The sequence below is a fragment of the Phyllostomus hastatus genome, unplaced genomic scaffold (assembly GCF_019186645.2).
Source record: "Phyllostomus hastatus isolate PE091 unplaced genomic scaffold, TTU_PhHast_1.1 phas_scaffold_317, whole genome shotgun sequence".
Taxonomy (NCBI): domain Eukaryota; kingdom Metazoa; phylum Chordata; class Mammalia; order Chiroptera; family Phyllostomidae; genus Phyllostomus; species Phyllostomus hastatus.
Window position 1 is genome coordinate 11,362,848 of NW_025334023.1, and position 13,667 is coordinate 11,376,514.

The 13,667-nt window shown below is 41.1% G+C and overlaps 1 protein-coding gene and 1 pseudogene across 14 annotated transcripts in view; both read right to left on the minus strand.

Annotated features, from left to right (window-relative positions):
* DLG2 (discs large MAGUK scaffold protein 2) overlaps window positions 1-13,667 on the minus strand; it is a 1,902,487-nt gene that overhangs the window by 345,154 nt on the left and 1,543,666 nt on the right. The gene's annotated exons all lie outside the window — the stretch shown is intronic.
* On the minus strand, window positions 4,928-9,531 carry LOC123805301 (annotated as a pseudogene).

The window sequence follows — 13,667 nt, forward strand, 5'->3', positions numbered from 1 at the left end:
TTCTGGAGTTGTGTTGCCCGTTTGAAGCCTAAACTGACTTGCTGTGAGAGCCCTGTAATTATCCTAATAAAAAATAAAAAGTGTTCTCATTCATTAATACAACTGCAACATTGGGTTAGCTGTCAAATACAAGCAAACCCGAGGAGCTTATACTTGAACTGAGATAAAATTGTCTCTGCTTGCATTTTGAAATGCCACCTCAGGCTGCCTTGTTTGCATTGAATGCTCTGTGACTCTTATGTCAAGGACGAGCCTTAAATGAGGGTTCTCTATGTTGGGCTGCTAGGGAAGCCTTCTAGAGTTTATAGAGCCCTGGAGCTGCTGTAAATTTTTTTTCCCCCAAAACCCACTTGTTCCTCTGTCTAATGTGGAGCCTTGCTGCATATCAAGGACCTGATTGAATGTTCAAACTCCTTCCTAACACTGTCATTACAAGCTGAATGTTGTAACTCCAAGTTGCCTTCCCCATCTGTCCTATTTTCCGTAATTAGCACCAGTCAGTCAACAATAGCTTAACTTTGGGCTTTTGGGTATGTGCATAGCTCAAGGTTTACATCACTGCCATGGTAACTAACCTCCACTTGTTATCCAACCTTGCCAACAACTCAGTCCCTCTTCAAAGCATGAAAACATCACTGTGTAGATGCAACTTTAGTATGCACCTCGGATACAAAATACAGGGTTAAAGAAACACTCAGAGGAGGAGTCACACTGGAGACACGTAAAATGACCAATAGAAAACCATGAGCATCATGTTAGAAAATAGATGATTATGCATATATAGCACCCGAATGCAGGAAATACATAAGTTGTAAGTGTTGCTTCTCCTCAAAGTTAGGAGTAATGAGAAAGTCAGGTAGACAGGAAAAAGCCATGGCTTTTTCTATGAATAGGACACAAGATAAATGTGCATAAAAAACATAAAACACTAAGACAAAGTATATATAGTCATACAATGTGTTTTTAAGATAACTTGTAAAAAAGGTATATGTTGTATGTATGAAAAGTATTTTTTTTCTTTTTTGCTGGCTGTGAGTGTCTGGCCACATAGTTTCCTTTCGGAAACACTCATCCACCTGAGGATTAATAAATGGTTGGTTCCCCAAGCAGAGAATTTGTATTTGGCTTTCTGCCATCTAGAAATTCCTGGCTAATGTTGATCTTTATCAATTGCTATAACTTTAATATTTTCTGAAATAAATTGTTCTATAATTATTTACACTGTATATATGTATATTCAAATACATATATACATATATATCCTATGGATCAAACAATAAATAAGTTAGGATAATTCAGTAGTTTAGTGCTTTTATGTCCCAATAGGTGGCAAAATCCAGAGACAGATATATTTTAAAGAGTGCTCAGTGGATGTAGCTCTAGTTTCTGTTACTAGTTGGCTTTCCTTAATTTATTACACAAATATTGTACAAAACAGTCCATGAGGTCCCACTCATAGTTATGATTCTGTGATTCAATCATGTGGTTAAAAAATATATATATGCTGAATGATGTTTAATTTTGCAAAGAGCTAAGTTCCTTTTCTGCTTCCTTTCATTGTAAAAGTCATTCATTTACTCATTCAAACACTCATTCTAGAAGCATTTATTTGGGAGTTACTCTGTTTCAGGTTTTATGCCACTGCTCAAGGATGCCAAGATTATTTAGAGGCTGTGTTCTTGAGGAGCTCTTGGTCTATAATAGGATTTCCTCCTTTATAGAATTTTATCTCAAAAGCCTAATTGTAGAAAATCAGTTTCTTGCAAAGAACTCAAAATGTATCCATAATATTAAGTGCTGATGATAATTGATATTTCATTTTAGAGAATCCTTCCTTCCTTCTCTCCTTCCTTCTTCCTTCCTTCCCTCCCTCCCTCCCTTCCTTTCCTCCTTCCCTTGTCTCTCTTTTTCTGCATCTCAACCCCCTATTTCTCCATCAATGGGGGCAGTGTGATTGGAGGGAAATTGTGTGGGCTTTTTCCAGCAGATTCAGCTTTGAAATTTGGGCACTGCCTCTTATCTGCTGTGTGATCTTGAGCAAGTTACCTGCTCTGAGACTCCACTTTCACATCTAGGATGTAATGTGACAATAGGACTACTCCAAGAGTTGCAGAGTTAAAGGACTGAGTAAGATGATGCATATAAAAACTTCTCAGTGAATAATGGCTATTGCTTTCAATATTAAAAGTTGAAAAATTTTCCTGCTTTATTGAACATCCTTTTCAAATAAGTAAACCAACAAAAGCAGCTTTTTTGGCCTGAACCCTCTGCAGATTCCCTACACACTGTTATCTATGGCTGTAACCTCTACCCAAGAATTCTAGGACCAAGACATCTGTGAGGATTCTGTGGGTACTAGATAGGTAGGAATCCATATTAGTTTGAATTAATGTACAAAATCACCAGTATTAGACTTGATCTACAAAAGTGGCAATTGCAAATGGTTCAACCTAGTACTACTACTGATACAACTAAAAGCAAATTTCAATTTTGTACTTTTTAATGTGAATGGCATTTTAAATTTAAGAATTGCTTTTTGGGGTTATTTCCTGGTTAAAATGTTTAATGAATAAAGTCCATTTTATTTGCTTTCAGATTAAGGAAAAAATGGTAAAATAAATATACTTGGTTCTTTTTCCCAGAGTAGTTTTAGAAGGCTCAAATTTGAGTCTGATATTGTGAACATTTCAGCCTTGGGCAATGGGTTAGGTGATATTAAAATCCATATTTATTGTTGGCTATTAAGGAAAAGAGCAAATCTTTGACTATTTTAAGAGAACAGCATTAAGATTGCCAACTAATGAGCTGAAACTTGTTCTGACTGTGACACATTACTGAGCAAAGATTAGAGGAAATTAGTATAAAGGGAGAAAAAGAGACTTTTTTTGGCTATATATGTGGGAAAAAATGGAGGATTGGGAGTGTGTAGGAGAAGTGTGAGTATATGTGGGAGAAGAAGTGTTTAAAATGTACAAAGGAAACTAAAATGAAGCAGAACAATGTATGCTGGGCAAAGGTTTTCAAAACCAGCTTTCAGACAAGCACTTCTAGTGTTGTCATCAGAGCCTTTTCTAGCAGCGTTTGAACTTCCATCTGTGCTGTCTACCGGGCTGGGAGCCCTCTGTCACCATTGCCTTGGGAAGTCCAATTCAAATCCTACTTCTATGAAATTCTTCCTAGTAAACAGAGGGCATTTACTTCTTCTGTCCTCAAAACTGAGTAGAATCTATTTCTTCCAATTCCCAGGAGCTTTGTAAGTGGTTTTTGTTTTTGTTTAGATGTAATGTGTGGGCTAAGAAATAAATTTGTCCATTTGACATGGCCTCAAGACTATTTTGTCTATATTTATTGAGTGCCTGCAATGGGCCATGTGCAGGAATCAATGAAAATAAGCCTTAGGTTTGCCATATGCAGATCTCAGCTTCATAAAGTGTAAAAAACATTCTCATTCTATGTTTCTGAAAGTCTTTCCAAACAGGGGCTATTGTAGAAAGTCTGTAGCTCTGACATTTGAGATTCAGTGCTTTGGCTTTAAGCTTGTTATATACTATAAACTCAATATAGTTGAGATAATATATGGCCTTTTTCCTGACATTCAACCTCAGTGTGAACCGCTGTATCTGATTATCAAGAAATAGGTTTTCACTGAGGCCAGAAGAGGACCATGAGGACACTAGAGTCCTAGATAGACACAGTGTGAGGAAGGAGAGTTAATAGACCCCAAGTCTGGGAAATGTAGCAGAGGTCAGCTTTCACTTGGGGTGGGGGGTGAGGGGTGGTGGTGGTGGGGTGGCGGTGGTGGGGCAATGCTATTCGATTGAGAAGATGCAGCAACTACCATATGAAAGCTTGAAGCTTATTGCTTTTGGAGTTTGAGGCTGGCTCACAGGGCTGTGAACATAGTGTCTCCTAGTGGCAGTGCTAAAGAAGGCAGGACTTCCCACTACCTACTTTGTGTCAGGTTCCATGCTGGATATTCTATTCATTCTGGCACATTTAAGCCACAGGGTGCAAACCTCTGGTTCCAAGGCCACCATTTTTCTTTCTTTTTTCCTTCTTGGGAAATAAAGGAATCAGCAGACCTTAAAGGCTAAATGTTATTCCAAGGCAAATAATATTGAATAAAAGTCCACTTGAGGACCAGTTTATGACATACCACATGAATGCAACTTGAATATAACAAATTTTATTTTTAATGTTTTCAAGAGTAGAAATACTCTTAATAGGATTCTTTGACATTTAATAAAACGTTCTCTCCTTTGTAGGAATATATTCTCCCAAGCCCCCTAAATCCCAGTGGTTGGCCCTGGCTGGTATGGCTCAGTTGGTTGGAGCATTGTCCCATACATCAAAAGGTTGGGGGTTCAATTCCCAGTCAGGGCATATACCTACATTGCAGGTTTGATTCCCAGTTGGGGTGCATACAGGAGGCAACTGACCAATTTTTCTCTCTCACACTGATGTTTTTTTTCTTTCTCACCTTGCCTTTCCCTCTAAAATCAATAATCATATTTTTAAAAATTAAAAAAAAATCCCTGTGGTTGGTCAGCTCGCCTCTGCTTGAGTAACAGCAACGGAGTGAAATGAGACCCTATCACTCTACCCCCTGGACTTAGCACAGTGAAGACTCACAGTAGATGCTCAATAACACAATAAAATGGAGATTTGGTGAGGCTCAGCGACTTGTTCATACTTAGACATTATAAACAGTATTTGAAGACAAAACCATCAGCTTCACTAACTCTTGCTTTTAGCTGGTGCCTCTTTTGGTTCTGATACATTTTCTGGGGCAACAAAAAAAAGTCACTCTACCCACTTCCCCGTTGCCAACTTTTAGGGTTTCAAGTTTATTCAAAAGCTTGACACAGACCATCCCGTATCTACCATCTCTTCTTCAATAACTTTAGAATGGTAGCTTTAAACAACTTTAAAGCTTGAGCTCCTGGATTTCCCAAAGCATTTCTGTTCTTTTTCAAATGGGCCTCCTCTAAAGGGTTCAGCTGTAAATTTATAAGATCTGTAAGACCATTCTTTTCTAGGATACAAAAAATACTAAGGAGTACTTCATTTATTCCAAAGAGGCCCTTAATTAAGGTGGAAAATAAATGTCTTCTTCTAAGATTTTGCATGAAATCAAGTACAAACAGGCTAAGGGTCCAAGATCCGTTGCCCATCATTTTAATCCTCTCATAGGCACTGGCCATCACCTCTTTGTAGATATTTTCCCACCGCTCAGGCTCACTATCAATGCCTGTCTGTGTCTCTGAGGTCAGATCCTTCAGAGGGACACCAGCGATGTGAACTCTACTCCACGCAGGAACGCCTGAGGCTCCACGCTCTCCAAGGATCTGCCTGTGATAGCTTTCAGAGTGGTTGAGTCAAGGGATGAAAACAGTCTGTCAGCCACTTTCAGTAACATAGTTTTGGGGAAATTCTGTCAATTTTCAGGCTACATAAGTTAAATTGTTCACTGGGTTGGAAACAATAATCAGTTTGTAGCAGGCAGAGTATTGGGTAATATTGGAAATCGTTAATTTAAACATGATCACATTTCACTGCATTAAATTAAGGCACGTTTGTCCTTTTTCCTGGCATGTACCTGCTGCGATAATCACTATGTGAGGTTTCCAGGGGCAACCTTTGTCAGCAACAGTGTTTGGCACTTTCATGAAAGGACTGCTCTGTTTAAGGTCCACTGTCCCACCCTTCTGTTTGCTTCATCAACATCCACAAGGGCATGCTCATCACTCAAGCCTGCTGATAAAATGGTGATAGCACAGGTCTGGACAACCAAATCAGTTCCTATAATGGAGACCTTGTTGTGATGTGTAACCTCCTCAGAAGTGAAATTTGTCATAAATTCACACTTCACAGTTGTCATCTTGGAGGTAGGGGTCAAAAAGCCAGTTGAGCCTGAGGGAGGCCTGCCACTTGCAGGGACATAGAGCCATCCCAAGTGAAGGAAGCCTCCTCCTGCAGCACCCACTCCCCAGCTGGCCTACAAGACTGCCCAGCTCAGGATGCCTGATCCAAAAGGTGGGGGAAGAGATCGGAGGCCAACACACTGAGTGCAAAGGAGGAAGCCGATGAGGGTTTTTGTTCCCCGTCACCTCGCTAGTGCAGCTGCACAAGCTGCACCCACCTCTGTGGGTCTCACCAGGGTCTCCAGGAAGGACTTCTCACATCCGCTCAGACTGTGTCAGTCCAGGAGCTTCTTCTCTAGTAATTGAATTTTAGAGTGGTCATTTTACAAACACGTTTCCATGTTTTACATGCAAATAGGCCAACTCAGGTTCCTGTACTTATTAGTTGTTTATTTTTAGTGTGTATGCAAAGGCAGACCCACTCTTTCCAACTCTGGAGCTAACACGTTTAAGCATCGTTGTATCTAACTCCATCTCCCTTGATCCCATCTGTCTCTGGGCCACACTGGAAGAAAGAGAGTTGTCTTGGGCCATACATTAAATACACAAACACTAATGAAAACAAAAAAAAATATCATAATGTTTTAAGTACATTTACGATTTTGTGTTGGGCCGCATTCAGGGCCATCCTGGGCCACATGCAGCCTGCGGGCCACAGGTTGGACACCCTGCTCTGATATATCATGTGCAGTAATCCTAACATGTTGCTTCTTGGTTCTTTTATAAACACAAAGCAACTAGAATGCCACATATGATCTTCACAGGTGTCTAACTGGTGTGGGGCCCAGAACATATCTTTTCCTAGGTACATTTCTGTAAATAAGCTCTAGGTGGATATTTTGGCAGGATCATCAGATGGCCACCTAAACCAAAAGATCTTCTAAAGAACTGCAGCCACACATCCCCATTCTAAACTGTTGCAATTAAATTTGGCAAATGTGTTTTCCCAGACTGTGTGCTTTAGCAAGAAAGTCTGCATGCCTGGGAAACGTAAGCTGTCAGTAGGTAACTGTAGGGCTTGTACCAGGACCAATAGTTTGTCTTCTTGTGGCCACTTCCTGTTTTGATACCTCTGAACCTCGCTGGTGCTGGTTTCGTGTGGTGACTGCCAGAGGGAAGGGTGTTGGGGGAAGTAAAGAGGGTAAAGGGGGGATAAGTGGTGGTGGAAGGAGACTTGACCTGGGGTTGTGAACACACAATACAGTGTAGTGTATAGATGATATGTTGTAGAACTATATGCCTGAAACCTATATAACTTTATCAGCCAATATCACACCAATAAATTCAATAAAAATAAACATTGGTGTTTTTATTAGGAAATGGGACAATAACATATTTCCCACTAATTTTGTGGAAGGTTCAAATGAGATAGTGCACAAAATGTTAGTGGTATTATCATCACAGATGACATAGGTTTTAATACCATGTTAGAAAGGTGGTTATAACTACTAAGCCCATAATCACAGAAACTACAGCCTACAGGTCCTGTAACTATCCCAAACATAAGATCATCTACTCAGGTAGTCAGAATTCTTTTTTAACAATTCTATTTCCTTTTGAAAGATGTTCAAAGTTTGCTTTCATTGCCCTCTAGTGACTGCGATGCAGAAGACGTAACTATTTTTTTTTTAAGTTTTTATTTTGGGGATGTTTGGCAGTCTTTGTTATAAACATTCTTCAAATATTGTTAGGTTATAAACACTCCTGTCCGTTGGTAACCCTGCAAGGGTCAGCCCACAAGGATCACGCCTGCCACCCTGCCTTTCATAGCACAGGCGCACCTCGTACCAGGGCATGGGTGACTGGCGGTGCGGTTTTATGAGGCCTTCACAAAGACCCTACTGACTTAAAGTAATCATCTAACTTTATTCATTCTTTAAATATTTATAGGGCATGTAGAATATATCAGGCCAACCAGAGAGACACTGTCTTGGATTCCAATCTTGTGAGGAAAATGGGTTATCAAATACATCATTCATTACACATGAGCACGGTAAACGTCGTGATAGGGAAAGTACTGGGTGTGCGGGTGCATGGAGGAACCCTGACCTGGAGGCATTTCTGTGTGTTCTGGGACAGCGAAGTAGAATTTGGCCAGAGAGTGGAACACGTGACCTTAGGTCTGAAGAATGAATAGGAGAGTGATTTGGGAGAAGAAGGCGGGCTGGAGACAGTGTGTGAAGGTGGGGGGGATTCAATGTTAAACACGGTTAGGTGAGGGAGAAGGGGGATCTTTAAAGATGGGGTTGGAACGTTTTAAAAAAAGCTGTATTGGGGAATTGAGTCCTTAGCCTGATGGTTAAATTATAACCAAAGGACTCTGACAAGGCATGGCTTCAATTTTTATTTTTTAAACTCTTATTATTTAAAGGAAAATTTGTTAGTTCTTAATTGCAAATTGTTCAAAAAAACTTTCAGAGCCTCCTTTTTATCATCCAGGTTTCTCTCAAACACATACAGTGGTGGGTCACAAGTAGGTTGAAAACAATAATAAATAATGCAATACTTAATAAATGAATAATAAGAATAAACTGTTTCATGTACTCACAACTGTAAACCTGCTTTGGCTACCCCTGTACACTCCTGGCATGTTGAAGCTGGAAGGGGTTTGAGATCTTCAGATTTCCTCTTTTTACTTTACAGGGAAGTGAGAGAGTTGGGAATTTCCTCAGGTTGCACCAAGTGTCTGCTTGGGAACTTTCCCTGCCAGTCTAGAGCTCTGATTCCCCAGCTGGGATTCAGGGGCCAACTGGTCTCTTATACCTCATGCCTTGTTGGCTTGGACTGTTTAGTATTCCTGAGCATCATAACCTTTCTCCTCTGCACTGAACTTCATGTCTTCATTTGTGGTCTGATGAAAAGAGGGTGTATCTTAGACCTGAGGATTGTATCTGGGAGAGTCCTCCCATTCCTAAGGAGAGTATAAATCTTCCCCAGATCAGGTCAGGTTCTGCCTCTTCTATGGCCCTCCCTTGCTACAAGGGGCTTGTACAAGCATCCTGAGGACACAGACACAGCTGGGTCATGACTATATCTTTATAGCAAAATCACGTGGGCACTGAGAACTCCTGTGAAGTTCATTGCTGACAGGGATGGGTGGATAAATGAACAGACTGGGATATCTTATTTCCTAACAGAAGGTTTAGGCAGATGTTAGAAAGAGATGCAAAATATATTATCTTAACAGTATGTATCAGAATTTTTCTCAGGGAAGAAACCCAGTTTAGAAAATACAAAGATGAGCCACCAGGGATGAAAGGAGACTCTTTTACAAGTAAGCAAAAATGATAGCTGTATTCTTGAAAAAAATACCCAATAATTTAAAGTAGTAAGAGATTAGAGAAGAGAGGTCAGGAGGGAGGGAAACAGAGAAACCAGCAGCGTGGGACAAGTGCCTGAAAAACTTTAAAACCGGAGAGAGAGATCTGATGCTGAATCTGAAATGTTTTATGTGTTTGCTGCAGATCACTGCCATCTTTTTGAGCCTCAGACCTGCCTACCACACACGAAGGAGTTGCTGATGAACACTCAGTTCCGTTATGTTAGGTACAGAAAGGGGGCTCATCTCAGCTGTTCGTGATTCTAGGGACACCTGACTCACATCCATGCAATGCTGAATATGGAGGCAGATCAAAGAAATGAGAGAAAAATGCAGCTTCCATCTCTTTGATTCTATTATAAATGTGTCAGTAGAATAATAAAACTATGTGGAAAAAAACAGCAATAGTTTAGTGTAGCTTATATTGCACATGAAATATGAGAGATATTGACAATAAATGTTTTTTTGTTTAGTTTGGATCACAGCATCATTTCTAACATGGTCCATCAGGAAAGTTTCCCTCCAGGGTAGATTTTGAACATAGAGAAATAACAAGCAATTAATTACATTCTATGGAAGATTAACTTTGGTCCTTCACTGACCCCACTCTTTCTTTCCCTCAAGCAGGAGGATCATTCCATCAGTCTGTGTTCAGAAAGGAGCACCCAAGGTATCTTGGCTCTCAGATCTCCTGGTTGGTTCTATGTGCTTTGCTACTTGTAAAATGGGACTTTCACAGTATAAGGAAGGGGTGGAGGGGTGGTGGGGTGGTGGAAGGCAACAGAGCCACAGATTCTACTTTCAGATTTGAGTTCACTTTTCATTCCTTGAATTATATTTTGAGAGTCTAGCATTATGATAACAACCAATTTTAATACTGTAGTCAAATACAGTCAACAGCACAGAAGCTCCGCCAACAGGCCGGACACCGCTGGTATACCCAGTTCTGTGCAAAATCCTTTACTGCCATCTTGTGGATTCTCAGGGAATAACCTCAGTTGCAATGGGCTATCTTTTGTACGAGGTTCATTTATTGTTTGTAGCAGATCTGTAAAATGTTGCTTAAGAAAGAGCTCACAATCAAATAAAGGATCCGATAAGTCCTGCAGCAAATAAAAAAATGCTGTTAAAGCATTTTTTAACATTATTTAACTAAAAAGAAACTTTTTCCTCCCTGGAATATGAATTACTATCTAATGGAACAGTACTTTTAGAAATTCTGCCTTATGCTAATCCCCAGAAAAACTCAGGCAGGCATTTTATTTGGGAGAAGTAATATTTTCACATTAACATCTTATTTACAGAGCTCAGGTGGTAGGGCAGAGAGAGTGCAACCAAAATGCTGAATACTGAAGAACTATCTTCCTCATTCTGGAAAGATTCTTTTTGAACAGAAGTGTAACTTTGGGAGGGGGCAATGGAGCATTAGATAAAAGGTGTTTTTTTACATACAACATATGAACCTATTTCTACAAAATCAATCTGCAGACATTTGCCAGGCATTGACTGGGTGTCCCAAACTGCCAGGCCCTGAGGATACGACATGAGAAAAGCAGTTATGCCCTTAGTGAGCGGAGAGCCTCAGGAGGGGAGGCAAACATGTGAAGTGCTCGTGGCAAGTGCTGGGGGCACGTGGACACTGATGAGAGGCTCTCCTGAGCCCAGCCTGGGAGTGGGGGAAGGCTTCGGGAAGAGAATGTCCCAAAAAAGAGAGCCTTGAGAGTGCAAGAACAGGGGAGAATCAGGGGTAAAATGACTAATATTTCTTCTGTCTGAGTTTAGCACTAAGTATTGTGCTCAATACTGGGCCGCAATTTTACTGAATCCTAACCACGGCCTTGTCAGGTTGAAGGCTCAGAGAAATTCAATAATTTGCCCAAGATCACACACATAATCAGCAATGACAGAGGTATTTGAACCACTATTGCTTCTGATTTTCAAGCTATTCTTTTCTGCAGTTACGGCTTTAAGAAAGAAAATTGAATTGGGCAGTTTGCTTATGCCCAAAGCTGTCTGCACTCTAAGTTCAGGTAGTGAGGAAAACCTAAACACCTGAAATAAGAGATCATTACACAGAGACACATGAGCTACCACAGGAAGCTCTTGTACATACACAGAGACACTAACCCCAAGGTGACTTAGGAGCAACATCTAGAACCACGGAAGCTTCTCTTGAGGGCAAGGACTGTGTCTCTCCCATCTCTGTATCCCACTGATTAACACAGGACCCAGTTACTAAGCAAATGCTGAATGAATGAGTGAGTGAGTGAGTGAGTGAATGTATGAATGAATGAATGAATGAATGAAGAGACATCCTTGCCCACTTCTCTGAAGGGAGCTGAGAATCTTAGGGCACCTGTCAGTTGTGTGCATTTGGACTCTTGGCCCAGAGGGCCCCTTCTGCCTGAAGATTCAGAATATCTTCAGGGTCTCACCTCTCTGATCAATGGAGTATATATTTCCAAATTGGACAGATTCTCCCCTGTTGACTAATAAGAATTCCCATAGATCAAGAAAATATTAAATATTGTACTATATACTAAATGCTAAATACATGGTGTTTGTTTAACATCTGTTTATAATATATGCTCTTCCTCCAAAAAGGTGTGTAGGTGATTGAGTCCCTTTACAAGCCTCGAAGGCTAACACTTGATCCTGAGCCTTCTCCACCCAGACACTGAAAATGAGCTAGGACAGCTAACCCCTGATAAAGGGGAAACCTTGCAGAGAGACCTCAAGCTGTAAGGAAGGAGTGGTCCTCAACCAAAAGCAGACTGACTTTTGGTTCTGGTTTGTTTTGCCTCAGACTTGCTTATTTTGGTAGCTCACTCCTGACAGTCCTTGCATATGCATGACCATTTTCAGGTGCAAAGCCCCTTTCAATGGGCTTTATCTCCTTTAATCCTCCTGACATCTCTTCAGGACAGCCAGGAAAGTGATCACTGGGCCCTGTGTACACAGTAGGAAGCAGAAGAGTTCCCTGGTTTTCTAACTCAGAGCCAGTCAGTCTCCAGGCACAGGCTGCCTTGCGTGGCATGCTAACTACTTTAGGAACGTGCCTCATGGGAGCTTGGACAGTGAATTTGCCTGCCTGAGTTCTGGGTTCCAGACACAGATATCAGCTATGAGTGACTTAAATGGGAAAGGAATTCATTGGAGAAATAAAAGACAGCCCACTACATCTTCAGGAAGACTGGAAAACCAGGCTCCAAGGCCAGGAGGAGAGTCTGAGGAAGGGCAGTCCTTCAAGAATGCGGCTCCTGAGGCCTCACCATTAGCTACCTGTGGCCAGATCACAACTGCTGGAGGGGTTGTAAAGAGACCTCTCTCCACACACCTTCCACCTTCCAAGTTCTAGCAGGAACATCTGCTTGGCCTGTCCATGCTATGCAGAAAGGACCAGGAAAGGGAGTATCTGCTGCACCTCTTCCCCCTGCCACCCCCATCCCCCACAACCCCACTTCTCTAATGGGGGACAAGGCTGTGCCTCCTGCCTGTCTTGAATTGGCCCAAAATACAAAGGATATTGTGACACTGAGCAATAAATAATAAATGCCTATTAGAGGCTCACTGAATTCTCTTTGAGGAATGTTTTAGATCTAAAATCTTGAGAATCGTAATTGCATCTTAAACAACAGACAGTATCTGTGGGGAGCAGCCTTCACGGGAAGGGCCCAGTGCCTGCATCAGAGCAGCTGGCAGTGCCTTCCCTGACGCTGCCCACCTCAGTCCGTCAACGAGAGATTCAGGCAAGGGCAAGGAGTCAACTTTGCCAGTGTCTGTGGACCACGAGGACTTTATTTCTAATGCTGGTGACTTTCCATTTCAAGCACTTTGGGCCCCCAAACAATTAAAAAGTCTTTTGAGGTAAAGGGATTTACGAATCAATGTACCTTGTCATGAAAAGTCCGTGTAGCTCTATTAAACAGCTACAGCCACTCTAACAAATGATTAAATGGATCATTGGTTCTTTGAGGTGAATCCACATTTTGGTCTTTAAAAGAGATGAGGAGCAGATCAAATGGGACATGGTTTCAAGTGATTATTTTACTTTTGTTGGGAAAGAAAAAATATAGAAAATTATAGAGAAAATATATAATAAGAAAAATATATGTAGGAAATACAGAAACTATAGTGTCCTACTCTGGATATGACACTGCACCAGATGTTAGAAAAATAGTGGCAGCCCTGGCTGGTGTGGCTCAGTGGACTGAGTGCCGACCTGCAAACCAAAGGGTCTCTGGTTCGATTCTCAGTCAGGGCACATGCCTGGTTGCGGGCCAGGTCCCTAGTATGGGGCATGTGAGAGGCAACCGCACATTAATGTTTCTCTTCCTTCTCTTTCTCTCTCCCTTCTGCTCTCTCTAAAAATAAACAAATAAAATCTTTTAAAAAAAGAAATATAGTGGCAAAGACAATCGGTG